This window comes from Empidonax traillii, unplaced genomic scaffold (assembly GCF_003031625.1).
Source record: "Empidonax traillii isolate 1590-97213 ecotype Southwest subspecies unplaced genomic scaffold, ASM303162v1 scaffold105:size1093405, whole genome shotgun sequence".
NCBI lineage: Eukaryota > Metazoa > Chordata > Aves > Passeriformes > Tyrannidae > Empidonax > Empidonax traillii.
The window spans coordinates 373,431-401,116 of NW_020955298.1; the positions used below are offsets into that span (position 1 = coordinate 373,431).

The 27,686-nt window shown below is 39.9% G+C and overlaps 1 protein-coding gene across 2 annotated transcripts in view; it reads left to right on the forward strand.

The window, feature by feature from the left end:
* The window catches only part of ANKFN1 (ankyrin repeat and fibronectin type III domain containing 1), a 119,351-nt gene that overhangs the window by 16,322 nt on the left and 75,343 nt on the right, over positions 1–27,686 (forward strand). The gene's annotated exons all lie outside the window — the stretch shown is intronic.

Below are 27,686 nucleotides of genomic sequence, written 5' to 3' on the forward strand. Positions count from 1 at the left end.
CCTCCAGTCACAATTTGTCATCATATTTGAATCAAAATTCAGGCACTCAAGTCCATATTTTGCCGGCTGATGCAGCCCACTGACCATTTGGGTGCAGGCTCCCTTTGATTCCACGCTCCCAGACGAGTCTCACAGTGTCGCAGTGGATGCACTTCCCACCACAGGCAACTCAGCTGTTCGTCTTTCAGCTGTGATACTGCAGGGGAAAGGAGTTGTTGGTATCTGCATGCACAGAGCAGCTGCACAAGTGTCACACACCAGCCCTCCTCATGTGTACTGTCAGTAATCACGTACTGTCATTACTTTTCCTGCTCCTCACACAGCACTAACCTGCAGATCACTCGCTATGTGCTCGTACTGCTGAGCTTAGCCTGGGTGATCACAGGTGCCAACAGTCACAATACTCCCTTTTGCGTGGGGATTGACAATTTGTCTCTGAGCTCCACTTTAAATTAAGAAAAACTGCCACGTTTGCACCTTTATGAATAATATTATCTTTTGTGCTTGAATAAAGATGAAAGCAATAATGAGTCACTCAAACTGTTTCCCTTTTCTGTCTGTGGTTATAATTCCATCCTTTTATGCCGTACTTCAAACATTATTACTGCTTGAATCAGTGACACCGGCTAAGGATTAAAATACTGTACATTTAGTAAGCAGTGTTTGAGTTCTTAATTACAATTTGGCATGTACGTTTTGCAAATATGTGAAGAAAAACCTGGATTTATGGTGTGGGGGGTTTTGTAACCAAGGATTTTAAGTCATTGCAGATTGATCTTCTTAATTTCTTCCCCCGTCCCCAGTTGGTGTCTAGTTTTGCAGTTTTTCCTTGTTTGACATTTACATTTTTGGGTAGAGTTTATTTTCAATTTTCATTCAGATGTCAGTACTTTTGCCTGGCCTGCTGTTGGAGATTTTGCATGAATAAACCACTGAGAGCACTTTTGGTTACTTCACATTTACTAAGTTTGTCCTGTTATCAGCATTAGTTACACCCTGCCTTTCATCCAAGCCTTTGAAGTGCACTGCACGTGTAGATGAAGCATTCCCAGAAATCTGGAGATAACACCAAGGGAACACTTAATCCAGAAACTAAGCAAATAACAAGAATTCTAATAATATAGAGAAGTGCTGCCTATCTTAGAAAAGGCAGCAAAGATCGAATGTAGAATAAGCAGAGCAGATTGATGGCAACAGCTATTTCAGTTTCTTAATGCTTTACACATAGGACACATATATATACACTAAGCTGAAACAGGAGAAAAAGTGGAAGTTAGTCTTAAAGATTAAAGAAATGAATGATGATTGACCTATAGGAAGAGTTATGAGAAGCTGATTTATGTGGCTGGCAGCCAAGGAGTTGGCAAAGTTTCATGCTTTTAGCAAGAGGGATAATCTCATACAGATCAAATTTCAGGATCTTACCATTTTTATATAGTATATGGTTTTTCAACACCAAGTAAAGGCAAGGCTTATAATGTGAGTAATTCTTTGATCAATCTGATGCAGTCATTGAAAGATCAGCAGGTATAACTCCTCCAAGACACCTCTTGATAAAAGACAGGTCATATACTAGCTTGTGCGTGGCTCATGCCTTTTTATATTGTAGCCCTGAAAAGAGGACTGGTGTGATGGTCTGGTGTGGTGCTGCCCCTTGCAACCTGCTTTCACTTGTCTGATTCCTCCCCAAAATCCATCACTATTCCATGAAGGTAGGCAGTGGGCATCCTCTTCTGTAAAAGCTTTACATCATCTTTTGTTGGAAGAGCCAGAAAACCTAGGATTTGTGAATGGTTCTTACGCAGATGCTTCCAATCCTGGAGCTGCTCTGGCTTTTTCAGAGAGCCTTAAAGGATTTAAGAAGCCAAGGTTAGTGACCATAAACAGTGTGTGGCTGTAGCTGCAGGCTTGTGTCATGTAAGTCTTGACTGGGTACTGTCAACTTTGCAGACTTTATACTGGGGCCAGGAAGATGTATGTGGATCAAATACTGATTGGGACTAATGGCCCAGCTACTTGCTTGTATAGATGGAGGCTCTGAAAGCAGACAAATCACCCCAAATCTTTGCTTGCCCCAACATCCCACTTAGTCACATTGTGTCGCTGAGCCCACTGCAGTTCCCGCTGTAGCACAGGGAAGAGCAGTGTGCTCTGACTGACAGAGGGAACAGCAGCTGTAAAAACACTGCAGTGATGGGTTTAGCTTGTTCCAGGTTGGTGAGAAGGCAAACTCTCCAAAGACCTCCGAGAGCACTCTGCTTTCCAAGGTGCACTAAATCTAGTGCTTTCACATCTGCATTGCTGATGTCGCCTTTGCTACCTCATTTATGGCAAAATTTGCTGTAATCACATTATGTTGGCTTGATGTGTAGGCACTCAGGCACACTGAAACAAACAACTGGAAAGTGCTAGACCCCAAAGATTTATTTCACTGAAAAAAAAAAAAAAAAAAGGATATTCCCCAGCAATTAAGATGTAAAACTAACAGTGTGATGTGCTGAAAAACGTAAAGGCAATGAGCAGCACTTGCATCTTCTGAAATGCAAAAGGAGGTGGGACATCTGAAAGTGTTCAGCAAGGAGTTTGGATAAACAAATCTCACCTCAAAGCCTTTTCGAATCCCCAAACATCACACATATGAGAAGACTTGGATGAATGTTTCTTCTCTCTTCCTGAATGTTATCAATAGAGTTTTAATGGATTGCCCTAAGGAGAACCAGTACTACTTCCTTATGCCCTGCTTTTATTAATTCTCCAGCCCTGGGATTTGTGGAGCTGTTATCTCTTCTTCCTGTGACAAGTTGGTTTTGCTTTTTGGACTGGGATTTTTCTGTACTAGTAAACCTTGAGACCTTGGAGTGCGTTTTGGAGGAAGGTCCTGGAAATTCAGCATGAGCTTGATGTCTAAACTTGCCTTCCCCAGAGACACATCAGAAGTGCACCCAGAGCAGCTCTGAGGTCAGGGTTGGTGTCCTGCCTTAAGGCAGAGGGTGCACTGGGAAAGATGTGAATCTGCAGAGGGATCCTAAAACGCTCTTTTCTAAACATTTTAAGGCTAATGTCTCCCTTCCCTTTTGCCTCCTGACAATGCTGAAATTAATGATCTTTGGATTTAAATTTCACATGGAGTCAAGCTGAGATGATGTACCTGAATCCAAGTTCCTTCTAAAACCAGAGTTGCTGCAGCTTTTGTTCCGAGCTAATCCGTGTGTGAATCATATGGCAACGCTCAGCAGGCCTGGGCTCCTGAAGATGTTCCTCTGAGGTCAGCAATTGTCTCAAGCAAATATTTGCCACTTCATAAATCTCTGCTTGTATAGGCTGTCTTCTATAGCCTCTCTTTTTGGGCAGTGCAAGATTATACAATAGCCATCATGCATCACCAGGGGAGTAACAAATTCTTTTGGAAAGGGAGAGTGGATACTCAGACTGAAACACAATGTTTTTTGTAGCCAAACTAAGTTTTAGATCAGTCAAATTGTCACTTGAAACAGAAATTTCAGGTCCAACATTTTAATGACCGAAGTTATATGTTGTAGAAGTTGACATGTGCAGCCAGTGCACTTCTGAAAAGCAAAGGGAAAGTTTGAAATACTTCACTGAATGTATAATTATAGTGCTTGGGGAAGTTTATGTAAGACTGTTTAAAATGATGACTGTATTTCAAAAATGGTTATAATGAAGTGTATCAAATTTGTTCAGAAGTTAATGTTGAGTTAGAATTCCCATTTAGCCATTTGTTCCTCTTAAATATATATATATCACTAGGCATTTTATATATGGAAAATTTGATCTATGGTCATTGCAAAAGGATATGGAAAAGAATTGGCCGGTTTTATTGGATTCTGTCTGGTGTGACAATACTTTTTGGCTCACAAGTGCAAGTAATCATTCAATTTTTATTTAATATACAGCCAGCAAGCTATTATTTGAAATAATTAACATAGCATTTTACTTTGAGCTGGAATTTCAACCAAATGATGGTTGTTAGGGGCTTTTGGGAACTAAATGGGTTAATACAGTATAAAATACCCCACATCCAATTAGTTCATGTCGATTATTTTAGAAATGACCTCCATTGTGTAATTCCTTCTGTATAACTTGACTGCTTTCCACTGCTGTAACTGCGAGCAAAGAAACCCTGAGACATCACTGGGCAGCTGAATGTCTCTATGTCATTTATTGACAGTATTCTTCAGATTTCTGACACAGTGTTATATGACTTAGACTGATGCTGCCTGAACATGACCTTTGTGGTCAATTTGAGATTAAAAACAAATGCCATAACGGCCATATGTTCTTATATAAAGTATATTTTTTATCATTATTTGCATATATTTTGAGCATTTTGGACAGCAAGTTGCTGCCTGAGTGTCCACAGGGGCAAGAAATGAGCCTCAGCTGTGACATGTTTCAGCATTACCAAATGCAGCTGAACATTTATAAGAGCTAAATAATAGTTCCTTGCAATAGTGAATTAAAAAAATAACCGGACTTCATTTGGATAACAATAAGAAGCTGAGAATTGCAACACTTGATGCCTTACAGCTAAGCCTGTATTTTTACATCGTGACATGCCACAGACAGGATGCTTTAGGCATTTTTAAACTCTGTAGGATGATGGGAAGATGAAGCTTTGGAGAGCACACCAGATTCTTAGAAACGTAAGAGAAAAACAGGACAAAGATTGGTGTGAGGAGCTGAAATTTCTTTCATTTTGTCACAGCTTATCTGCAGTTTGGGGATAACCATTGCTCCAGACAGCTCCCATCCCAACTCATTATTGTCCCTATCGACCAACAGTAGCTCCTTGCTATTTTCTATTTAAGGGAATGAAACAGAATGGCAAAAGCATTTCTCCAGTTAATATCTGCTGTCATGTTCGTAGGGCTCCTTATTTAAACCCACAGTATGCCTTAGTTAAGCTGTGAAAGGGGTGTTATTTCCACTGAGCACTGTCAGCCCTCACAGCCTGATTATAGTGCCAGTTAGGATTAGATTCAGATTCATCACTCAAGAGACAAAGAATTGGGATAGAGAGAGGAGAGATGATATGGGAGGATGCTGATGGGAAAAGTGAAATATTTTAGCCTGTTACCCTCTATTCTACCTGGCTCTTGCAGGCAGAGGTGGCCAAGTGAGAGAGAAATGTCTGTGGTTTTATACAAACCTCACAACTTGTAGCTAAACATTATTTATAGGTATTAATTAGCTCTCTGTCTCTGCTATTTTGTTATGAACCTCTGTCTGCTTTCGGGCATGCTTTTCATTAGGTTGATTAATAGTGGATTTTTAAATGAATTAAAAACCAACTGCCCCGCAGGAACGTGTGGAGAGCAGAGAGGTGATAGCAATGCACTGCTTCAGTGCGAGACAGAAGCTGCATGTTGAGAGTAACTGTGGTCACTGTTGCAGGGGGTTTTACCTCCTTTGAAAAGTTTTGCTCAGCTTAACGTTGCTGCTGAAAAAGGTGATGCCTTAGACTTCGTGTTTCAGTTGCTGACATAAAGTTTGTTCAGTTGTAAACTGAGAAAAACTCTCTGTAAACTCTATTTCTGAGACCTTACTCTTGCAAACACCTACTCATGGGTCTTACCTCATCAAAACCAGCTATTTATACATGTAAGTGTGTTGATTAGGCTTTCTTGCTTTATACCAGTGAGGTAGAAAGGCTCCTGCTTTCAGGACACTGATGGATTTATTCATGTTACCAATAAAATACGTCAGGTACCACAGTCCTTTCAAAGTGCCCAGCCAGCTTTATTGGGGCTTTTATCCTGCTCACAAAGTTGGCCTTACAGGACCAGGTTTCAGCACTGATAGACTTCCCAACAAATGGCTGGATTGTTTAATTCGTGTTAGTTAGGCCCTTACATTTCTTCAAGAGGGTTCTTAGGTTTATCTTGGAATTTCAAATTACTCTTATAAAGGGGTTTTGTTGGGACAGAAAGGGAACATAACCCAAAAGCCTCTAAAATTAATGGAAGTATTTAGCTGATTTCAATGAGCTTTGAATTTAACTGTCAAAGGATGGCTAAGAGAATTAATTAGCTTATTTAAATAGAAACCACATTTATGAAACTGATAACAATTTTTTCTGTCTTGCTAAAAACCACCTGGTCTTTAGGATCAGAATCCTGTAATTTTCAGTACCCAGTAATGTAGCTGAAATAGTAGCTCCTGCTGTGTTTTACTCTTCTTTTCTTGTTCTTAAAGATTGAAATTATATATAAAACCCAAGACACCCAAGTGGTCAGACATGGGAATGGGACCAAGCAGGGTCAGCTGCTAATCATGTCTCTAACACTTTGTAAGTAAACCCAGAGATAACTATCATCTCTTCACTCTTCTGTTTCCTCTGTGTCTTATTTATTTATATTGAAAGCTTGAAAGGGAAAGTATTCTCTCTTGCTAAGTGTTTGTGGAGCACATAGCCCCAGTTTCAGCAGGGGCCTCTTGATACCGTAGTAATAAAAATAAACAAATAAAGCCCAGAATAATTGCTTTAATTAGATGGTTTAGAGCTGACCAACTTCTGATTATGGTAGAAATGTGCCGTGCTGGCTGCTGTACAGGGGACAGAATAACTGGTTTGTGTCCTTAAGCTTGCCAACAATATTCTTTTGAACTGGAGTTATTAATCTTTATTCCCCCTGAACTGAAATGCAATACCAGTGTGGTAACAAGCAGAACAAAAATGCAAGCCATGTGTCCATGCATTACTAAATGGTTTTATTTGGAAAAAAAAAAAAAAGCACAATTACTTTCTAATGTCTATTCCTTCCCCCATCCAGAATCCATTACATTAGGGATCTCCACAGACCATAATTCAGTCGTGGCTCTCAACACGTTCTCTATCATTTTCTTCATACTTCCGTATTGCAAGGTTAAGAGTAACTTTCTTAAGATCCAGAATTTTTCCTCATTTCTGGAAGTCCTGATTTATGTTCATAGTTCTCTGCTTCGTAGAGTTGAAAAAAAAAATATTAAGAGTTGGTCATTTGTAAAGTTCTAATTTGCAATGGGTGAAAGTTTTTAGGGTCAGGTTCGATGGAGCTCTGAGCAAAGTGGGATAGTGGAATGTGTCCCTGCACATGGCAAGGAGTTGGAACAAGAGGAGCCTTAAGGTCCCTTCCAACCCAAACCATTCCAAGGTTCCGTGATTTTTACTAAATCTGTGGTGTCAGTTTTCAGTAGTTCAGTGCTACAACACCAAATGTTCCCCATGTTTGGTAAGGGTGGGAAGGCTGGAGAGAGAAACCTTAGTTTTGTCCAGAGATTTACTGGATGATCTGCTGTGCCTGTTTTTCTGCTGAGACCAAGGAAATTCTTGCAGACAATAAAAAAATAGACTTGGGGTTAGAAGTGTAGAGTAAATCAGATAAATTATTTCCTTCCCCCAATGAAAGGTGAATAGTTTGTACAAGATTCTACAGGTGAAATTCATCATTAATGGTTTCCTGTTCTTTGGTTAAATCTGAAACAGGAATGCAGAGCTTCCGAAAGTTCTTACTCAGAGTGTCTTACTGTGACCACTGAGAAGGGCTCCCACCATCCTTGGGACAACCTTCCTTGTGTGTGAGACAGCTCAGAAGGCATTTCATAAAATAAGACCCTGTTCCTCTGAACAAAGAGTATTTTAAACCACTGCCTTTCAGAAATCTGTCTTCCTTTGGAGTCACTTCATTTTTTGATTTAAAGGTTGGGCTCAGAGATTTGTACAGGAAGAACTGGATTATTAACGTGCAAAAACCAGGCACCAGCAGACACATAATATACCTGTCTCAAGGTATTTTTGAAATGTCACCTAAAGCAGTTAATAGCTAATAGAAAAACTCTGCAGAGGAAGCTGAGGTGTCAGATTCTGCGTGCTAGCACATGCAGCAACTCTGTGTGGTCACTTGGAACACTCAGAACCAGACAGTTTATTCCACTTTCTAAAGATTTGGAGTATAGTGAGCAGATTAACACAGGGAATAACTTCTGTCAATTTATATCCCAGGGTAATTTGAAGTAATTTCCTGGATAGACAAATGCAACAGAAAATGAAACAGAAATAAAGGAACAGGCAGAAACCAAGCAAACCCCAGTTTGCAATCCAGACTGCAAAGCTGGAAGGAAAAATCCCAGTTTCCATCTGGCTGAACATGAAGGAAACACGACCCATAAAAGGGGATATTGAGATCTCCTGCAGGTTCAAACGAGGACAGCTGTGCATCCTCAGAGAAGTCATGACCAAACTTGTATGGGAAGAAATGTAAAAATAGCCTGTCAGCAACTTTGTGGTTTTGTTTTCATGTCCTGCAAGACAATCACTGGTGGCAGACAGACCACCCCAGCTTGCATCTGACTAATCTGCATTGGAGGCTTAAAAATGACATACAGTTTTCCCCCAGTTTCTCCCGGATCTCCCAGTTGATAGTTTGTGGGGAGGGCTTTTATTTGGCATATTTGGTCAGATATTAGGTTAGTTAGGAAGAAGTGGTAAAAATAAAATAATTGCTAACCACTATAAAAATTAAATGCATCCCCATCTATGAGAAAGAATTTTGCTATGTAATTCTGTCTTAGTGTGCTGAAACATTTGTCCCTCACAAAGTGCTGTGGATGTAGGAGTGGGACCTAAATGTTCCACAGCCACCTTTTCCACCTTGGTTAAATGCATCGTTGTAATTGGAAATAAAAAGATTAGAAACAGCTCACATTAAGCCAGGCACCTGAGCACATCTTTCTTTTAACTGTTACAACCTGATTTTTTCGTAGATTGTTATCTAGAAGAATTCCAAAGGGACGTGAAAGGGAAAAATACTTCATAGTTGGGTCCAGCATCATCAGGGGACGCCAATCCATGGCTCTGCTGCCACACTTGCTGCTAATCACAGCTACATAACGTGCCAGCCTGAGCCTTCCTGCAGCCACCCCCAGCTCCATCTCCTTGGAAATCTCTTTGCAGCATTTCTTGTGGAAGAGGGGAAGCCAACCTGGAGTTAGTTCTGTTTGCCATGAATGGAGTGGTGCCCCTTCGTTAGGTCACAAAACAAACTCATAAAACAATAAAAATAAATCTGATTTTCATTCCTAGGCCATCCCAGAAAAGTTCTTTTGTATAAATGAATGTTGTGGTTCTTTTTCCAAGAATGATGTGGCTTCATGGGACGGGGAATGGTGCCTTCTGAGTTTACATGGAAATTGCCAAGAAAAAGACAAAAGAAGAATTGTGTTTTCTTCATTTAGAAGTCACTGCAGGAGGCTGATTTCTCAAGCACAGAAACCTCTGCCACATGATTTTATTTTGTGCTTCTCACAACTGATTAGGGAAGATAATTCTGGAGAATTTTAAAGAAGAAAATGAGAAAAATACAAAGTCATAAACAGGAATAAGAATGGAATCTTGACTGTCATCTCTAAATACACCGTCTTGATAGAGGAGTGTGCCTACTGACCTTTTCTTTTTTAGAGTGAAAACTAACTCAGTATAGATATTTTCCTAGATTTTTCCCTTGAAAAGTTGAGCTCTGAACCTATTACCAGAAAAAAAAAAAAAACATTTAAAAATCACATCCCTGATGCTGTATTTAAAGCCCTTCCCTTTCCAATAATCAACTGACCAAGCTATTTCAGCTTGTTCCTAAATACAAACAGATTGTGCTGAAGTGGCTGTGTGAATTTCTACTCAGAAAAGAAGGGCTCGTGCTTTAAAGTATCTTTTTTAAATGTTTCTAAAATCTTCAACCATACTGATTGAAAAGAATTTTAGAAAAGAGACTCATGCAGTAGGAGATTCCAGTGTTGTGTTACTCGCTGCTGTAGTGATGCTCAGCTACTTGATCTACAAAATCAGGACCTGGGCCAAATTTTGTCAGTGTTTTATGGCCTAGAATTTCACAGTTTGCAAGTGGAAATCTGTTGCTCTGAAAATTTTAGCTTGTCTTCAGTCTGTCAAAGCTCAGAGAGAACCCAGAAACTAAAAACCCAAAAACTGGCTGAGAAGCCAAACCCCAAAATTTTCACCAAGCTGGAAAATGAGTTGAGGTTTTCTTGTCATTGGTGTATAATGATAATGACATTTACAGCAGAAAATATTCCTTTCCTAGCTAGAACTGTAAAGCTTTTAAAATAAGCTTCTTCAACTTAAGTATCTGGGAACTTCTGCCAATTTTTATCAGCGAAATCGTTGGTTCCCTGGAAATTAATCCTAGAAGCCTCTTGATAAAGCGCTGCAGACTTCATAAATGTCCAGATTCCTAACTGTGATCAAGAAAGGATTCTTCAGCTGGCAGAATAACTTCTCTTTATATATATATATATATGCTTTCCCTACACACCAATTTGTAGACATCAGTGGATTCTGTATGTGAACCAGGACTAACGTACAGAGGAGTAATGTCCTGAGCAGCAAGAACAATTTTTCAGTAACTGAGCTTGCATATGGAGCAGTGAAGAATTTGCATGGTTACAGATGTTGCAGAAGATTAAATATAAAGGCCCTGTTACCTGCAGGAATGAAATCCATCTTGCCAGCCCGTTGGAAGACTCGTGAGAAGGAATTTCCTGTTGTGGCCAATTCCATCTCTCCTTCCTCCGCCCCCCAATTACGTCTTTGCCGTTCCTGCTCCTCCAGCTCCATCCGAATATATTTTCACTACGGCACATTTAGTTATCAATCAACGGGAATCTCAGCTGCTGTTGTGCTTGGTGGACAAACTGTTCTTTCTTTACACTAACAAGGAATGCCTGAAATAGTCAGACACACAGCACTGATTGATGCAGCTATGGTTTATACACCTAGATTCAGACAGTCTGCAACTGCCAGAATTAATGGCTTATTATTAGAAAAATACTTCTGCTAGACTTATAATTTAAAGCCATTTAAATGTCTCGGGCATAATCACTGAAGTTCGAGTTTTAGCTCGTAAAGTGCTTGATGGTGTGAATTAGACACGTCTGCCTGTCTCAGGTGCATTTGCTCTTAATGTTTTTGCTGTTTAAATGGGAGGGTTTGTATTTCTAGGATGTGATATCTGGGGTGATCAAGATTGATGCACAGCTTTCTATAGATTACAGAATGTCCCCACCTTATATCACTGAGGAAAGGAGAAAACTGTCCCTCTTTCACTGAGTCGCGCCCAGTCCAAGCAAGGTCTGAATCTCCTGGGAATACAGCTCCCACTTTTCAGTCCTCAAAGGATAGCAGTGTTCTGGTATTAACTGCAGAGAGGGAGGAGTAATTAAAAAGTGAAATGCAGACTTCCTCACTCCACAAGCTACAAAGAAAGGGCAGAGAAGGGCAGAGAAGGACATAGCAGGCAGCACTGGGGATGGGAGCTGTGTCTTGCTTATCACTCCGGGGAAAAGCATCTTCAGGGGCTCTGGTGATGGGCACAGTTCTACAATCTGAGTATAAAATACCCAAACTTCCAATCAGCATATTAACAGTCTGATTTCGGGGAAATTGGAAGAAAGATGAGGGCACCCCAAAAGTTTAGGGTAGTTAAAGTTGTTGCAGGAACAGCAAATGACCAGATGTTCTCTCTCTTACAGCCTTGAGCTGTCTGGTTATCTCAGCTCGGTGAGTGCCCACTGCTCAGGGAGAGCACCGACAGCCCACCCCCAAAGGGATCCTGCATTTGCTGTGGTCTTGGCAAAAGCAACATCTGCTGCTTCTCCTGGATTTTTTCTCTGACATAATCCAGAATTAAGGGCTCCAAAGAGAGCACGTTGGCAATGAATAGCACCAAGTGAAGCGTGACAGGAGTAGGATGCCACACAAACAGGGGCTACGGGACAAGTAGCTCAGTTTTGCCACACGAGTGCTTGTTGCCTTTGCCTGGGTCTCTTACCCTAATGGTTGGCCTTTCTGGTTTATATAGGAAAGTTTAAGTTTGTGACTGGCTTTCATCATGAAAATGCACCATGATTTAAAAGCTCCAGCAGCATAAAATACAGAATATTGAGCTGTGGAAAGCCTGCCCAAAGGCTGCATTAGCCTGAGTGCTCAGGAACAGAGCACGGGCTGCCCGGTTGGGTGAAAACAAAACAACATGAGGGACTAAAAAAGGACTGTGGCTCTCACTGAGATTCAAAGCACAAGGCTGTGTGTTGTCTAAGCAACAGTCTGCACCCAGAAAAAAGCTGTCAAACAGAGCTGGGTTTGCTCATCTCACCGTGTGTGGTTTGTAACGTTCAGTACAGAGCACCAGGGTGCCCACGCAGGGACAGTCTCTTACATGGTGTTGAACTGTAAATGGCTGTAGCTTTGCCACCTGTGTTAATGCAGCACTTGGAGTTGGTGTTGCTGGGGGAAATTGTAAGAGAAAATTACCAGTGCACTTAAGGAAGCTTTTTAACTGATGGAGTTCTGCTAGCTGACTAAAAGAACTTGTCTTGGAATACCTAACATTTCAAAATATTTATGAAGGCTGATGGAAACATTTAGTTATTTATCAACTGCTGGATATCTTATTACTTCTTTTCTGTTGCAGCCTGGTTGATCAGAACATCTGCTTGAATCATCCAAAGGCTTTTGTGAATTGGTAAACTGAAAAAAGGGTTGTATGCTGAGAAGCAGATTTTTTTTCTTAAAAATTTAATGCTTTAAACCCATGAGTTCTGTTATTTTAGCAGTCCTCTTTTGAAAGAGAATGCTTTTCATGGTCCACTATCCCTCTCTCTCTGTCATCAGTAACGAGAATTAAAAGGTCTCAACACTAAGGCATTTTCCTCTTGAGCTAAATCTGTGCTATTCATCAGCTTTCAAAGAGAGAGAAAGGACTTGGAGTTGATCTGAGAGGGAATCAGAGGCACCTGTGGAGCTTCGAGAACATGTGGGGCTGCATCCAGGGCTGTGTACCAGGATGCACAATGAGACTCTTCCAGCTTGGTTTGGAAAAACAGACTATTTGGGAAAACAGATTATTTTTCTGCTCTTGCAGAGAACATCTTTTTCTTCCTTTCTCCATTGAACTCTTGATAGCTGAGCTTGGTTGCTGCTCTGTAGGGCACAACCCTGGTGGCTGTGCCAGACCATCGTCCCTGGGTCTGTCAGAGCTCTCAGTCACTCTGCCACTGAACGTGGGGTGTTCAGTTTGTCCCTGCTCTCTTCCTACCAGAGCTGCTGCTGAAAAGGTTCCTTTAGCTCGAGCAGTGGCAGGAAAAGCACAGTTAGTATTGATTTCTCAGCTTATCCCAGGCAAAATCTTGTTTTGTGTTTTCTAGATAATTTGAGGCATCCTTTATAACCATGAATTTCAGACACCTCTCAGAAAGGAAAGAATTCTGGAACCTTTTTTTTTTAAAGTGAATTCAGATATAAGTCCTTTATATTTAGCCTGTCTTGCTGTATTTAAATGAAGCATAACTTTCTTCTCTATTTGCATTTCATTTGTTTCAGAAATAAATTCCTACTATAGCCAGTGACAATATGCAAGTGTATTTTTTTAAAAAAATCTGGCTCTGAGGAGTTAATATACTTTTATACTAATTAGGGCTAAATTAATGATATGTTTGCACTAGGAATACTAGGACTGTTTGCACTCATAGCACTAGGAAGTTCAAGCAAGGACATTTTTTTTTTTTTTAACATCCCAAATTTTGTTGACTCAGAGTCTTAAGGTTAATAGGCATATTTATAAATATAACCACATCAATCTATATTGTGGCTCTCAGTAAGTGCTAGAGAGGAGTTGTTTGCACAGGAAGTTAAGACAAATTAACTAAAGATATGATTTGAAAGTATATTAGTTAAAGTGCATTAAAGCTTGGTGTGAATGTTCTCATTCAGAAATAAAGTGACTGTAGTTCACTTTACCTTAATGCACTTTAAATTCACACCTTTCAGCTAATTTAGCTTAACTTCCTGTGTGGACAAGCCTTAAGATTGTTCCCATTAAATGGCTGTGCTGAGCTTTATTTTCTACTTCTTAAATCCAAACACGTAAAATAGTTTTATGTTCTATAGAGACTGTTTTAAAAAGAGAATTTGTTACAAGTTTTCCAGGCATGACATTTGCTTGAATGGGGTATTAACTGGTAAATTTGGGGATAAAATATATTTTTGAACTTTTATTTTCAATTTCACCTATGAGATTAGTGAGAGATAGAATGTATTTCTCAAAAAAAAAAATCATGAGACACTATGGGAAGCACATAAAACTATGACAAATCATACTCAATGAGTCTGTTTTCACTTGGGAGTTTATTGGAGCAGAGTAAAGAGAGCTTGAACTATTTTTTTTTTTTTTTTGAGGATTTCTGAACTTTAATGCTCTGGAGAGAAGGTGCTGCACAAACACAGATCGATGCACCAGCACACACGCAGGGACTGATGCTCTGAGGATGTGAAACTTGGAGTGGGGACACCTACACACAGAGCTCTGCCCAGGAAGCCTTGTCACTAACATGGCACAGCACAGACATTTTCTGTTTAAAAAAAAAAACATTTCCTCTCACTGTTCAGCAGTAATTTTGGTACAGGTATTCCATCTTAAAGATGTTTAATCACTATTTATTACACTGTTACCCTAACCCTTTGTGTATTTTGGGGTACTTAAAGGATATGAACCACTCACCCTATTTCTCAGCACAGATTTTTCATCAGTTTGGAGATAGGTTTGCATCCTTTTGTTCTCATATTTGCTTTCAGATAACTGTTCTTCTCACTTCCATTAAAAGCTGTGTGTTTCAAGAAACTGAGCTCTGCTCACAAAAACTTTCCGTTTGCAAATTGTTTAATGTTATTTGACACGTCAGGCTCTTCTTAACGTTGCGTATTTATATCAGGGATATAGGCAAGGCTGACATAACTCTCTCTAACTGAAGTTTAATCTCTTTTGATGTGAATTGATCCAGTTCACTCACAGCGACATTATTTCCCCTTCCCAGCAGCAGTGCTGCTGCACTCCCTGTAGGTTGTTGTCTCAAGAACAAGGATGTGAATTAGTGGTTGGATCTGCAGGGAGTGTTGGTCCCCATCCAGGAGCCCACCTGAGCTTCCACTTAAATATTTAAGTACTTAAGTGGTCTCCTTGTTTTCAGTGGAACTACTGAGACTTCTGAGGCGTTAAAGCAAATCATGTGCTTATAATGCTTTCCAGGGTTAGGAGCAGAACGCTGAGCACATTTTAGGGTTTAGCACTATGCATTTTGCTCTGCTGATGACATGAACTTTAACCAGGCAGTGTGTGTTACAGTTGCCAGCTGTTATCCAGGGTGCTCCAAGGCTTGATCCGAGCTGGCAGGTTGCTCAAAGGAGACTGTGTGGCAGCTGATAGCTGAGTACGTATGTAATAAAAATTGTAATTCTGCTCTTCAGATAATGCTGAAAAGGCTCCAGTTTTCTTTCATACTCTTTTCACCGTTTGTCTTACTGCTCAGATTTTTAGGAAGTGGTAAAACCATCTTTAGATCAATCTTTATTAACTTTTTCTCACTTTGAACATAACTTCTGCTCCCTCTTTGCGTTGTTGACAAAAGTCACAAATCATTTGAGAAAATGAAACTCCCAAGTACCAGTAATTCCTGATGGCCTTTTCCATAAAAATCAAACCCTGTGTAAAATAGAAGAAGCACGTACAAAATTGTGGGGTTTAAAGTGGGTAAACAGTAAGCAATAGCAGATATGGTAGTGAGGTACATTGCCAAGGACCAGCTTTTTCACACATTTAATAAGATAAAATCTATTAATTGGTGCTTGAAAATGTATTTGTATTTCATATGCATTAGAAGGTTTACAGTGTACAAAGGAAACAGAAAGCCTTTGGCACCATTAATGGTTCACATAATTGCAAGACTGTTTTGCCACTGGGAATGATGATTATAATAATTCTGTGAGTTTGACAGTAATATGGTGCCATCTCTTGAATCACAAACACAGAATATCATGGAGCTAACATGCCTTAATAAGCAGAGGCAAGAAGCATTGTAGAGATACTATTTGAGCTGCAGGATCACCCACAGACCCTATTTTATTAGGTCTTACCCACAAGAAGGAGAGCTTGCTGTGCAGACAGATGATGGATGAGGGTGGAAGGGGTCAGAGAAACAGGAAGCGACTTGGTCACAGTCATATAACAAGAATAGAAACGAAGTCTCCTCACTCCCAAACCCAGTGTGGTATCCAGGGTGGTATCCACTATTCCACACTGCTGCTCCCTCTGTGTGCTCACTTACTTCTTAAGCTCAACCACTGCTTGAAATCTGAGCCCATCTCCCCTGGACGTGACAATAAGCACCACCAAAGTTTTCGGTAGGTAAGTTGAATGGGCAGGTTTAGCATATTTTTTTAGCAAGTGTAATATCAGGTTTCTAATTTAGTCTGCAGAGACCATCATTCCTGTTGTATTTTAACACCAAAATAGCACATTAAGCAAAATGAATTTGGCAGAAATAGCGAGTTTATCATCTCTGCATTTCCTTTGTACATATGAGAGGTTCAAAGCTGCATTTCTAGTTGCTTCACAGACACAAGTGTAGTGTGTGGGAAGGCCTGTAAACTAGTGGTGTCTGCAGCCAGATTTTTCGATTTAGAGACGATTATCAAAGGAAACCTTATTTTTCAAGCTGCTTTAGCTTCAAGAGGAATAATTAACTTGTACCAGCTTTTAAGCTTAAGTCATAACCACTGTGGACTCTTTTCCCTGGTACACCCTGTTCATCTTACAATCAGCTATTTTGTTAAAAAAAAAAAGAAAAAAGAAAAAAGAAAAAAGAAATAAAGTCAATCCTGTTGTTCTGAATCAAACACACAATTTTATAGCAAGCTGAATCTCTTCTGTAGTGAGAGGTGGAGCAGTGAGATTGCTTCCTTTATGATGCAGTGTTAGCTTAGCAAAGGATTCAGGGAGAGAGAGATGAAGTGTCCCATAGCTACAAGAAACCTTGTTCACGTTCTATACATGTGCATTATCTCACAATTCCACTAGGGGAATGTTATATTTAATTCATGTTTTAACATCATAGTCATTACAGTGACTCAGGAATTTCTCGGGGAACAATTCTTCTCACTGGCGTTTACTGCAAAGAAATACTGTACACCACACCTCCAGATTTTCCTCTCTGGATCAAAACTTTACCTTCCAAGATTTTAACCTATTCATTTATCCAGGCTCTCTGGTAGCACGGGAGGCCACCTGGAGCATCAGTGACTGTGTCCACACGCAGTTGTAGTCAGATGGTTCTTACAAGAAACCTTGGAGTACACGCCCTGCTCAGTTGTTGTCGGACTGCGGCAGAGCTGACACTTCCCAGAAGTTTTGGACAGACTTGCCCTACCTCACACGTGCTTTCAATTCTGGGTGCTCCCAGAAGTCTTTCAGGAAGCATCTGAGCTGCTCCACGAGCCCTGTATCTTTTTTCCCTGTTTTGTTCCTTGTGTGAACAACGATGAGCCCCCCTGGAGCAGGTCTGATGGGATGTTTCCAAGGTGCTGAGCTGGGACTGCACAGGTGTAAGAATTTCAACCTGGATTTCCAACAGGAACTCCAAAAGCTGTGACTGAAGTTTGGCTGAAACACTTGCAGACAAAAAAAACACCGAGCTGTTACTGTATGGACAGATTAGAGATGAGGGAGAGAAGGAACAACACCTCAGGTCAAGGGGTTCAGATCTGCACAGGGCAGCCCTGGGGACAGACTCAGGATGCAGCAACACCAAACACAGCCCTGATCTGCACACACGGGGGCTTTGGATGCTTAGGAGACATTTGCAACTTGTGCTTCACTTCCAGTGTTATTTAGGAATTACTTTTCCTCTGAAATACAGAAGAAAAGTTGTTCCTGAATTTCCATAGAAGAAGAAAGATGACCCTTAAAAGTATGGTAGATTATTTTAATCGCTGATGGAAATAAATTGCATTTTACAGTCACTCCTATTCACACTTTATTTGGGCCACATGTCCGATCAACATACTAAATTCTCTGCTTACTAAAAGAATATGGCCAATATTTTCAGATGTGTCTGGCTTTTACTTGTTTCAAACTTCATTGTTTGCTCTTCTGAAAATTTATTTGCTTTAGAAATTACACTTGCATGCAAGTTGTTGTCAGATAATAATTACAGCTTCAGCTGTCAGCCAAAATACACCAAAGCCATGGCTCCCATGTTTGCATTCTGTATTCCTTCACTGTCCACTAAGGCAAATTAATTACCCTGTGTTTCTTTTGCAAGTCAGCAGGAGGTAAATTGGTATGGTAGAAATGAAAGGGAAGAGTTTAAAAGAAAATTGTCAATCAATTTGTTAAGTTTTAATTTCTCTTTGCTGCATTGTTTTGCAATATCAAAGCCTGAAAATTAAATGCCTGTCATTGCTCTGGGCATTGTCCTGGTGCTGCTGGCACAGGAACTGTTAGTGGTGAGAGAAAATGTCAGATGGCTTTTAGAATGGCAGCTAAAGGGCATCATGAGGACTGAAAAAATCTGTTTAATTTCTAATGGGCTTCATCATTCGTTATATTTAAGAGATACTGAATAACATGGACTTGGTTTAGATTAAAGAACTGAAGAATGAGGCAGAAGCACAAGATCTACATATAAAGGGGAGAGAGACCTGGGTTGAAAGGAGCTGCAAATATTAGAAAAGCCTTTTTTAAAAAAAAATAATTTTATTTATATTATTTTATATTTATATATAAGGACAAGTTCTGGGAAGTTCACAAAACTCACGTATGTTGATTCTCTCATAGGTAATAACTCTGGTTCCTTCACTGAAGAGCTTAAAGATCTGACTCTGATCTGAACCTTCAACACAAGTGCAAATTGAAAGATGTAAATCTGATCTCACAAGTCTAGACATAACTGTCAACTACTTTTAGCCCTTGTTCTGTATTGATTTTTATGTTCTTAGTTTTATTTAATGAACGGGTTATTTTTCCCTTCCTCTGTAATTCTGACCTTATTCAGTAGAATCACAATCTGCAATTGCTCTTTAACATTCAAAAAAACCACCTCTTCCAAAACAGGTTCAGAAAGCAGTTTCCTGTGCATTTTTATGAGGATGTTACGAAAATTAGGGTTGCATTTTTGACCCCATTTAATCTCCAAGCATCTGGCTTGCACTGTTCTGTTTGGTGATGTTTCTTTCCCCCAATATGACTTTGATAAATACTTTTGGTAGGCTGCTTACCCTCTGCAATTCAAAGCATTAGAGTTATTTACTACACTCCTGCAAACTTTCCTATTGTTTCCACTGTCCTTTGTATCAAATGAGTTGGAGAACTGCACCAGCTTTGCAGGAGATTGATTATGTGGCTGTTGATGGCTGCTTCTTTGGTAGTTTTGAATTTCAGTGCAGAGTAAGAAGAACGGTGCAAGCACTATAAAATTATATCTTTCTTGCTTTTATTTTCCCTTTGCACATGATGCTTTTATTAAGATGATATACTATTTTTATTTGCCATGAAATCTTAGTTCTACAAAACTAATTTAGTTCAGATGGAAATACTTGACATATGAATTTTTAAGAACTTTGAAGTCCTACAGGGCAAAATTCTTTTCATGCACCTTTAGTCGATGAGCTGTATTTTTACCATCAGTAATATTTACTTTTTTTTTTTTTAATGTGGCATAGTAATACCCCACTGTGAGCAGATACCCATTATAGTAGGCACTAAACCAACACTGATTAACAGAATTCCTGCCCTGAAGAATTTACTGTCTGAAAATGAACATATAGAGGAGAGGAAAGGAAGGGGGGTTTATTCTCCTTTTACAGAGGAAAAACTTAAAGACTTGAAGACATTTCACTGCTGTGGAAATCAATTAATTAATTCAAGGTCCACAATCACTCTCGAGGGAAGACACCCAAGTTAGACACACATGTTCAAATAAAAATACTGGGAAAAATTAACATCATATAAACTACCCCCAGATACACAGTAAATCATGTGGTAAATCAGGACTGGTGGAAAACACTCTTCCAGTATGAACCTTGACAGCAAGAAACCCAACAATATCCATGGCAATGCATAGTTCAGTGCTCTGAGGATCAGAGAAATCAAGAGGTGTCTCAAGCATCTGGTCAAACCTTGGAGTTTGGTGTTTGCCCTTGAAAGCTGATGGTAGAGACTTCAATGTTCACTGACCCAGAGTCATCATGGTGTGGTGGTTTGGGTTATAAATGCATGGTTTATAATGCTTTTATTTAACAGGGGAAATAGCCTTTGGAAGCACAGGAGTTGTTTGATGTGTGCAGTGTTTTCCCTCAACAGAACCTCTCATAGGCCTGTGGGAGATCTTGGGCTTTGGATCTCTACTCTGGATATCCCCCAAACCAGGAGATAACCTGATAAAACTAAAATTCTGAAATTTTTTTTAGGGACTTTAGATCAAATAATTTTAGAAGAAGACTAAGAGAAGACTCCTTAAAACTACACACTCAAAATGAGAGGAAAGTGTCTGGTTATGCCACCCAAAAAAACCAGATACAATGCTTGAAAACCAAAAATTATATATATAAGCTCTGTTGCCTGCTCTGCTACTCATTAGCAGCCAAACTGATGAGCTGTAAACCAGTTCATTGTGTGTAAAACACTAAATTTCAAATGGCATCATTTCGTTGAGCGAATGCTGTATTTTTAAGGAAACTAAATTTTTCATAAATGGTGAGAAGCTTAACTTTTGTTCTTCTCTTGACACAGATTGTGGCATAAAATAATGAGATAATTAGATCTGTGTTAAACCTCAGACATTCATTTTCCCTCAGATCAGTTCATGGAGCTGTATCTCCTCAGCTAACTTACAGATTGCTCTGTTTCAAAGCTCGGAGAGGAACTGCTTTTCCATTATCTCCCTGGATAACAGAAAATCCCCAATAATTAATGCCAGATCCTCAGCTCTGATAGTTTCATGGAAACCATTAGGTCCATGCCAGTTTACATCATTTGAAGATCTGACCCACCAGGTATAAAAATGAAAATGGCAAGGCAAAAAAATATGAGCAATTTGATATCAATAAAAATGTGCACAAGGTCAGGGAGGACAGAGCCTTTTCAAGTTTTCCTTTGACTTTTTTATCCTAAAGAAGATCTTTTTCTTTTTTTTTCCCAGTCATCGAGCAAGGTAATGTACAGCAAATGATAAATTACAAAAGAAAATAATCTGTTGCAATAAAACCTGGGCAGAGGCCCAAGTATTTGTTCCTAAAATATTTATTTTTCCCCAGCTGTATTTATGCGTGAATACAGTGATGTTTGTAAAACAAGTATTGAAAAAATGTAACATTTTTGAAATATGCACGTTTCCAAAAAAAAAAACTTTTCCTTTTTGAAAATTCAAACTTTGACCTTCTTGAAATTTCCCTGTCACAACTGACAAGTTCCAACTGATTTTGTTGGACAGTGTCTGCAGAAAAAGAAATTTCAGCTCAGAAGTTTGAATCAAATTTCTGGCATAGAAAGTTACTTGGTTGCCCAGAAAAGAAACTTTAATAGATCACAGAACAAGTAGGTTTCTCACTTTGAGTAGTAAATACATTGATTAATTTGTATTGAAATTACTGTCGCTATAACTTGTGGCCAGAAAAGATACGTTAATAATTATTTCCAAATCAAAGTTGAACCAGAGACAAATATAGAATTCGATGTTAACAAGGAGGTGTTTTCATTGTATTTCACTGCAGCGCTGGTATAAAACCTCAAATGACAGTTGTTTTAAGGAAAATTACTGTTTAAATAACGAGCGGGGGGGGGGGGTGAGAAGAAAGCTCAGACCTGAAGATCTGAACTTAGAAAATGAAAAACTTGAATTTCCCTGAGCCAGGGCGAGAGAACAACTTTGTCCGAAGGCGTCGGGTGTGCAGCCCCCCATATGTGATTAATTAGCTGCACCCAGGTGGTGAGATAAAAGAACAACAAGCGGCTTAGCTGAGAGGGCGCGGAGAGCTGCGGGGATGGGGAAGTGCTGGGTCAGGGAAAGGGGCTGCTCTACCCGGGAGATGAAAGGCAGGGCTGGGTCCACCTGCTGAGGGGACAGCGGCAGCGGCCCCCGGGCACGCAGCGCTGGGGGGACAGCCCGGCAGGCTGGGAGGGGCTGTTTGCTTTGCTGCTGACCCGTGCTGGAGCCGTCAATACATTCCTGAGAGGGGGACGCGCTGACGCTGAGGATGCTCGGCTCTAAAAGCGTGCCTGGCTCGTATCCCAAGGGGAAAGGGGGGAAACTGAGGCAGGAATGTTTCGTGCACTGCGCTGCCACTTCTCCTGAGCCCGGGTTTGAGTGCTCTTCCCAGCTCTGCTCTGCCTTCGGAGTCAGCAGCGGTTCTTCAGGTCTCACTGAGGGTAAATGGCAAAGATAACGCTGGCTGGTGGAAAAGCTGCACAGGCAGCAGATAATTCTGTTCCCAAGAACAGGAAAATATATTCTCCTCCTTAGTGGATCCTATGGAGGAGCAGTTCCTCGTCTGGAATGGTGCGAGCGTGTGGTGGGGCCTAAGCTCGTTATAAGGAACGGAATATATGGAATCAAAGTGAAATTCTATAAGGGACAAGAAATGGGGTGGTCTTTATAGCAGGGTGGTCTTAAGCTGAGGTTTAATGTATGTACAATATACAAACATTTTTGACAGACCATTAACACCTATAATCTTGTAAATATTTGCAATTTTCTAGATCATAAATATAGCTGCATAAGCAGTTCTTTCAGGACATCATTTATACTCCATTAAAGGTTAATTTACAAGTTAGTACCTTATAGAAAGAAGATATGTGTACTTTTATGTTAACTTTCTGTAAAGGGAGACTGGTGTCTCCAGCAGCAATTTGTAATTCTCCTGTGACGCTCCCAGTGGCACTATTCAAAGCACTATTTGAATTCTTTTCATCAGCTCATGTTCACAGCAAACTTAATCTTCTGTTTTGAAGATGGAGGGAGAAAGAAAAAGAAGAAGAAAAAAAAAAAAACAGCAAGATCTTAGGTCTTCTGTCTGTGTTCCCAAGCATCCAACTGTTTGTTTAAACAGTCTCCCCTGACACACATTCTCATTTGTCACAGTGCTGATGAGACCTGCTGCTGCATCTGAGCCCAACTGAACCAGCCTGGCTGGGCTGGATCTGGGAAGGGGGGCAGGGAGGGGAGAGGTAAATAGTAGGGGATTGACTCTGTGGGCTATGACTTTATTCACTGTAATGGCATTTGTGCTTTCTAAAGATCAAAGGCCAGGAAAAAAAAAAAAAAGGTGGGGGCAGGGGAGAGAGAAAGAAAATTGTTCACTGTAGACCCAGTCAGGAGCTCTCAGAAGTGCCTGTGAGAAATTAGGTGCCCCTCTGCACATTTGATCATCTAACTTTGAAATCCTGATGAGAGAGCTTAGAGAAGGATCCGAAGAGAAGGGAGAACAGCCACTCGTAAGTTAGGACTATTGGGGAAGAATGAACAAGGAAGGTGCCAAATCTAACTGAATTTTGATTTATTTTCTTTCTCTAAATGCCAGCTTTCCTTGTTAAGCCTGGTAGTTAAACAAATGAGGGCCTTTAAAGTTGCAGTTAGCTGCAGATTTACAGGAAAAAAAGAAATCTGATGTAAATGCATATACATTGTCAGCTCCTGGGATAAAAGAAAGCTTTCTCAAATGGTAGGGTATGAGTTCCTACAGTGGTCTCTATGGGTTATTCACCTTCCATAGGATTTCCCACGAAGAGAGATGAAAGCTTTATGCTTGTTACTCACCATGTAGTATGTGTTTACCTTTGTTACTCATATCTTAATACTGTAAAGATTTCAGCAGCATTTCTTTCCTGTTTCAAACTACTGTGCACGCTGCAGAATGTTCCAAGCTTCTGCATTTCATATATTGAGTTTCTTTCAGCTGGTTTCATGCACAAAACAGAGGGTGAACATTATGATGCATTCACACCACACTAAATAGGAGCTAATTAGGTTTTCTTACTGTACTGTTTTCCACTGGCAAACTCTTTATAAAAATTGGAGCTTTTCTCAAAACACAATGACATGATCACTTGAATAATTTCCTCAGACTTAGGAACGAATTTCTGACTAATGGATGCAAGAACTGGAAACTTTGACCATTTTACATTAGATTTGTGATCTTCCAGTCCATACTTACATTTCTTTTCTGCAAAAGGCAGATCAAGGACCAGTGAAAAACTCACAGGCTGCAGCCTGGTGTGAAGAGGAGAGAATGAGCTTCTCTCTTACCAGGTTAGTGATCTAATTGCAACAGTGTAGAGTCACTCCAACCTGTCAGAACTGCTCCTCTTGGCTTGAACAATGGCTTGTCAACTCAGAGAGGAATTTTCTGATGTACTGCTTGTAACCTCAAAGTAGTTTTTCTCAAAATTTATAAAAACACATCCTTATAAATCCAGTGTTGAATGAAGTAACTGCCTTTCTGAGGCCTGAATGAATTGGCACGTATTTTTGTATGAAATTCAGTGGAAAGTCTACAATAAATGTAGCTGGAGTTGTACCAAGCTCCAGGACATCTCTAGAATGCCAGGGACAGCACTCTGAGTCCCAGTGTCATCCTCATGCCTGGAAATCACAGCATTTTGCATGACCAGAGAGGCACCTTCGATTATTTTGGCTGGCTCGTCAATCTCGATGCCGAGGACACGCTGGTGCTGTTTGATGCCACGTGCTGGGTGGCACAAGAATCCCAGCAAGAGCTTGGGGAGGAGCACATTCAGATGGCAGAACTGCTCAGCTCAGTCCCACATCAGTCAGGGCCCTGCCGATGCTCCAAGGTGGTTTGCTCTGTTAATTGGAGCGCTGGGTTTGCCCGTGCATATCGAAAATGTGGGTTTAATTTACCCTGGAGTAGTTACCATAAATAGCCTTATTATAGCTGGTGTTGTAAGTGGGTGGGCAAAACAAGAGCAATCATAAAGGGAAGTCTAAAATGATTCATTCACTAGGGAAGTCATCAAAGCAGTTTCTTCCTCCAGCCACTACCGAAGGGGCTGTGGGGAGGGAACATCAGGTTTAATGGTTGTGGAAGTGCTTTAATGCAATTTAGCTCTAGAAATCAGTGGGCCTCATTGTGTGCAAGGCCCCTCACTATTTCTGTGGTACTGGGCCTGTTTGTGGGTCTATGACTTGCCATTGCACACTTGAGGCAGTTTAAAGATATATTAAAGAAGCAGCTTTAATAAAAGCCTGAAAATGTAAATTTAAGCAGGATTCATTCTATTAATTTTAGTTCCTGGAATGAAAGCTATTTCAGCTACATTAGAAACTTAAAGGAGTGTCTTTTAACTATTAAATTTACTGTTTAAACATCTAGCAGACTTGCTTGGAATTGCATTACCTTTTTTTTTTTTTTTTTTTTAATGCAAATTTCTGTAAAAATAGGTTCAGTTGCCCCATCTTTGAAGTAGTGCTGTGTCACACAGTTACCCAGAAAGCTTTACAGGAGGTTGCTTGAGGACACCATTTATGTGTAACATCTTTCTGATGTGATAACTTTGTATATTTTATCATCGTGGCTTGTACATTCATCAAACAAGTATCTTTCCCCTTTTAATTTAAAGAGCGATGAAGAGATATAAGAGAGCAGTTTTTCTTTGCTGCTGTGAGGGAATGGGAATGTACCAGGGCTTATGAAATTACCATGCTATGGTTGGTTTATGACATAATTAAGACATCGATCAGGAAGGGTTTATTCCTGCAGTAGCAAAGTTAATGAGATATTAACCAGCACTTTACAGCTTGATCAAAGCTATCATTCCACTATTTTGCAAGTCCTCCAAAATTCCTACTTTTATAGCACAGTGTTAATGTGAAAGAAGACATTTTAATGTTTTCCTGTAAATTTTAAAAATGCTCTGTTATAATTCCAAATACAAGAAAGCAATTTCATCCTTGCAATGAATTTCTGGATGTAATGAGTTGCCACCAAATTTTTTTGCATTAACCAGCTTGGCACAACATCTTGCTGGGTAACAGCCAGCTTTGCTGAGCAGTAGTTTGCATGAGTTGAGGACACTGACAACTCTTGCTGAATGCACCACACTTCTGATCTTTCAATATAAAGCATAAATTAATAAATACAACTGCTATGAGAGCAGTTTATCCCCAATCCCTCTCTGAAGCACTGAATTTCCCAGGGTCGTTATTGGGAAGGTGACCAGCAAAGCAGTGAGAAGATCAAGATCTCGATTTCTTGAAGAGTGAAATAATCTCACAGTTATCTAAATATTTGCTCCAGGAAATCTGCTGCAACTTTTTAAAAAGGGTCTTCTATGCCCATATAACCAAACAGCACAGAGGGGCACAACTGGAGCATCTTCAGATTGTAATAAACAGTTGCTGAATTGCAACAGAAAACTGCAAGTTGAGCAGTTGCACAGATTTCTTATTATAAAATACCTTTCTATTACTTAAAAACTACTACTCCCTTCAATAAGCTGGTATCATTGATATTCCCCTGTGTACAAATGACTGAGATTGTGGAGGCTTTCTAGAAAGACAAAATGCTTGAGATAAATAGATATATATAGATATCCTCAAGCAGAGATCTTAAAGTTGCTTGTTTAAACTTTCAAGATCCACTAAATCAGGGTGTTGCTTTCATTGTTACACAGGGTCCATGTATCTGTGCTTCACTTAGATTTTGGAAAAGGAAACTCCTATTTCCTCTGGCACAGAATACACCTAACACAGGGGCTGTCTTATTTTTTCAGCTGTTTACAAACTGCAGTTGTAATCCAAGAACTATGATCAGAAATTGCTCTTAAAAGTCCTCTGTATGTTTTCCTTTCCCAAAGCCTGTCACAATTCCATTCTAAAGAGAAATCTTAACACATCCTGGACTGTTTCTATTAAAGTTCTCACATTGAATGATTCAGATTCACATTTATTTGGACTTTCAAAACGATTTAGCAAAATAGCAGCTGACTGTCTTCTAGTAACTAAAATTGTATCAGTGTAAACTGATGAGAATTATTTATCTAAGAAGAATACAAGTGATTATTCCACCACTGAAATTAACCTTCAATCCATTTTGGTTTCAGTATAATCCATCCTTTCTCTACCCCTTGTTACTGAACTAATTTTCAGCATGTCTTCCTGCCTTCTTGGAGGAATGTTGTGGATGCAGTAGTAATTTCCTTTAGGATTTCTAGGCCTTTGCCATTTTTAAATAAAATACATTCCAGGACTTTAAAAAAGTCAATCTTCCAACTAGTAATAGGTGGGTGCTGCTCATCTGGATTCCCTGATAGCTGCTTGTTGCTGCTGTGATGAAACCAAGGGAAGTTAAAGAAGCTCTGGGGTGTTCGGATTCCACACAAGGTGCCAACAAAGAGCAAAGACAGATGAGTTGTGGGTAATAGGAACAAGTTGCAGAATGTTCAACCAGTGGTTCAGAAAAGCCTTCCACTTCTGTGCTGTCCATGAAAGAATTAAAGAATCAAAACCTTCTCTTGGAGCAGTGACTGGCTCACAGGCTGTTGCAGTTAACAGTGGATGATAATTTCTGCTCCTCAACTGATTGTCTTCATTTCTCATTTGGTGAGAGTTTTTGAAGATATTTTTTCTTCATTCGTTCTCAATAGAGTATTGCTTTCAGAACAGGGCAGATAATTCAAATGTCATCTTTTGACCTTTTTTAATCATGACCTGTCAATCGTAAAGAAAGGCAATCTGGGTTTGGGTTTTTTTGTCCTTATCCATTTGTTTCTGGATTAAGAAAAGTGTAAAATCCTGTGTTAGTTGAAATAGATGACATTGTGTAACAGTAT